We start from the raw sequence: 3131 nt of genomic DNA on the forward strand, positions 1-3131 counted from the left end.
TAAAAAAATTACTTAAAATAATAAAAAAAATTAGTAAAAACAAAAAAATAAAAAAAAATAAGAAAGTAAAATTTTTTAAAAAATATTTTTAGAAAAATGAAACCAAGCAAGCTGAATAGTTTGTTGGTAAGTTGATTGGTAGAAATAAATTAGAACAAGATAATAGTAGAAGATAAGTTATTGACAAATTTAAAAGTAAGGGATTGTTTGGCAACAACCTAAAAAAATATATTTACTATTTTTTTATTTTATTTGGGTCACATAATTTCTTATTTAAGTCATATTATCTCTCTATCACATTACACATCTTTTCATAAAAAATGAAAATTAAAAAAATAGTAAATAGAAATTTAGCAGTTAATTATGTTAAAATGGAAAGATACCATTGGAGTCATATTGTGCCAAAACTCACTTCCTCATTTGTCTTTTTCACTCAATACCAATTAATATATAACAAATCGATTCTCACACCCAATTCAAAAATGTTAGAAACGGCAAAAAAATTATAAATATGTAGTATTTTTATAAAATATTTATAAATTTATAAAAAAAAATTATAATTTTGATTATTAAAATTGATATGCTTTTTCACCTATTTGTAAATTTTTTTGAGTCCAAGGTTCCCAATATTTTATCAATAAATCTATCAAATACTCACATAAATGTAAGTCTCACACGGTCCCACAACTATGTGAGTATTTGATAAATTTTTTGATAAAATCTTTAATATACCAAAGATGCTCCACACAAATCTTTGTATCCCGAACGTTACGCCACACAATTACTCTACACATTTACATTTGTTACTGCACACACATGGCACACATGCACTACACACACCATACACCTTGCACTTATTCATTCGGCTTCTCGCACGTTACAAGATACATATTTATTTGTATATTCTTATTTTAATTATGTAAATAATACCCTTTTATGGGTTTTATATATAGAATTTTAATTTTTTTATACTAAGGCCTCGTTTGGGAATAGATTTTTTTAGTAATTTTTTTTATCTTTTAGTTAAAATATGATATAAAAAAAATTAGTATGTTTAGGATGATTTTTTAATTTTTTACAAAAAGATGTGTAAAAAGTAAATAGAAAAAGGAATCTTTAACTTTTTTGTATAAATTGTTAACTTCTTGATTTTTTTTAGTGACATTTTAATTTTTTAGCTAAAATCACCACTTGTTAAATGAGGCATAAATTATCTTTTATCATTATTATGTCATAGAAAAGGATCATACACATTAAATTTTAAATTGTGGTTACCTAATTTTAATGTAAAATTAAGACTAATTTTATTATATTGGATGTTACAAATAAAATTAAATAAAAAAAATATTATAAAGCACAGCTGTTTGCTAATTATTTCTACCAATTTGAGAGAGAGAGAGAGAGAGAGAGAGAGAGAGAGAGAGATGGATAGCAAGCAACAGAGTGTCCTAATGTTGCCATGGTTAGCTCATGGCCATTTATCACCCTTCATAGAGCTAGCCAAGAAACTCTCTCAGAGAAACTTCAATGTATACTTATGCTCTACACCTATCAATCTAAAACCCTTCAGAGGATCCATTTCTCTCAATCTCTCAGCATCCCCAATACAATTCATAGATATCCACCTTCCTCCCTCGCCACTCCTCCCTCCTCATTACCACACCACCAAAGACCTCCCTCCCCACCTCCTACCCGCCCTCAACACCGCCTTCGACAACGCCAAACCCGCATTCCTCACCATCCTCAAGACCATCAAACCCGACATCGTCATCTATGACTTCCTACAACCATGGGTCCCAATAGCGGCTCACGAAGAAAACACAGAGGCTGTTGTTTTCGTGACAGGTTGTGCGGCGAGTTATTCTGTTTTAACTCACTGCACCAATGATGCAAACAAGGATTACCCTTTTCAAGAACTCAATATCTCGGAAGATCTGCGCGACAAAGTCATTCGGTATTTGTATGAAACTACGAATGGTGTCATAAACAAGGAAAGGTTCCTAGGATGCATCGATAGGTCTTCGAGTTTCGTGTTGATCAAGACCTCGAACGTGATCGAGGCCAAGTATGTTGATTATCTCTGTGGTTTAGTAGGAAAAGAGGTTGTTCCAGTTGGGCCTCTAATTCAGATCCCAACAAAAAATGATGATGATGAAGTGATTATGGAGTGGTTGGACGAGAAAGAGGTTAGTTCAGTTGTATTTGTTTCCTTTGGAAGTGAGTGTTTTCTTTCCAAACAACAGATTGAAGAAATAGCTCATGGGTTAGAGCTAAGCAAAGTGAGTTTCATATGGGTTGTTAGGTTTCATGGAGCAGAGAAAACTCGGGTTCTTCATGAGGTCTTACCAAAAGGGTTTTTGGAGAGGATTGAAGATAAGGGTTTGGTAATAGAGGGGTGGGCCCCTCAGGCAAAGATATTAAGTCACCCAAGCATTGGTGGGTTTGTGAGCCACTGTGGTTGGGGTTCAACCTTAGAGGGTGTGATGTTTGGTGTCCCAATCATAGCCATGCCTATGCGCCTTGATCAGCCCTACAATGCCAAGTTGGTGGTGGAGATTGGTGTGGGCAAGGAGGTCAATATAGAGAATGAGAATGAAAGGTTTAAGAGAGAGGAAGTGGCAAGAGTGATCAAACAAGTTGTGGATCAAGAAGATGGAAAGGAGGTGAGAAGGAAAGTTAAAGAATTAAGTGAGAGGATGAGAGAGAAAAGTGAGGAAGAGATTGATTTGGCGATTGAGAAATTGGTGCAGCTTGTTAGGAAATCATAGAGCTTTGGCAAAATTTTCAATAAATTATACTTTTTCATTTCATTTAATCCTACTAGAGGACAATGTGTGCAGGTGTGTAGTTGGAACTGTTGTTGAGATGGTGAGTGTGGAGAGACAGGATCGAGTATTGTCAATTGTGCAATAATTTGTAGTTGATTTATTTTACATTTTTACCCTTACAATAACTGCTAAGTCACAAAAAAAATTATTTTAAAAAAAATATAATATTGTTGGAACTTTTTAAGAATCAAAATTGTGTGGCAGTATTCATATCAAACATTTTTTGTGTTCTACGGCTTGGTTTGGGAAGTAGGTTGGCTTTTTGGTTTTTTGGTTTTTTTGACTATTTTAGTCTGGGCTAAA

At 33.3% G+C, this 3131-nt stretch overlaps 1 pseudogene across 1 annotated transcript; it reads left to right on the plus strand.

The window, feature by feature from the left end:
* The first annotated feature begins 1392 nt into the window (after positions 1 to 1392).
* On the plus strand, positions 1393 to 2931 carry LOC114308797 (flavanone 7-O-glucoside 2''-O-beta-L-rhamnosyltransferase pseudogene; annotated as a pseudogene). The gene has a single exon (XR_014350567.1). The product of XR_014350567.1 is annotated as a flavanone 7-O-glucoside 2''-O-beta-L-rhamnosyltransferase pseudogene (transcript).
* The last annotated feature ends 200 nt before the right edge of the window (positions 2932 to 3131 follow it).

Source organism: Camellia sinensis, chromosome 14 (assembly GCF_055761805.1).
Source record: "Camellia sinensis isolate YWXY chromosome 14, ASM5576180v1, whole genome shotgun sequence".
Taxonomy (NCBI): domain Eukaryota; kingdom Viridiplantae; phylum Streptophyta; class Magnoliopsida; order Ericales; family Theaceae; genus Camellia; species Camellia sinensis.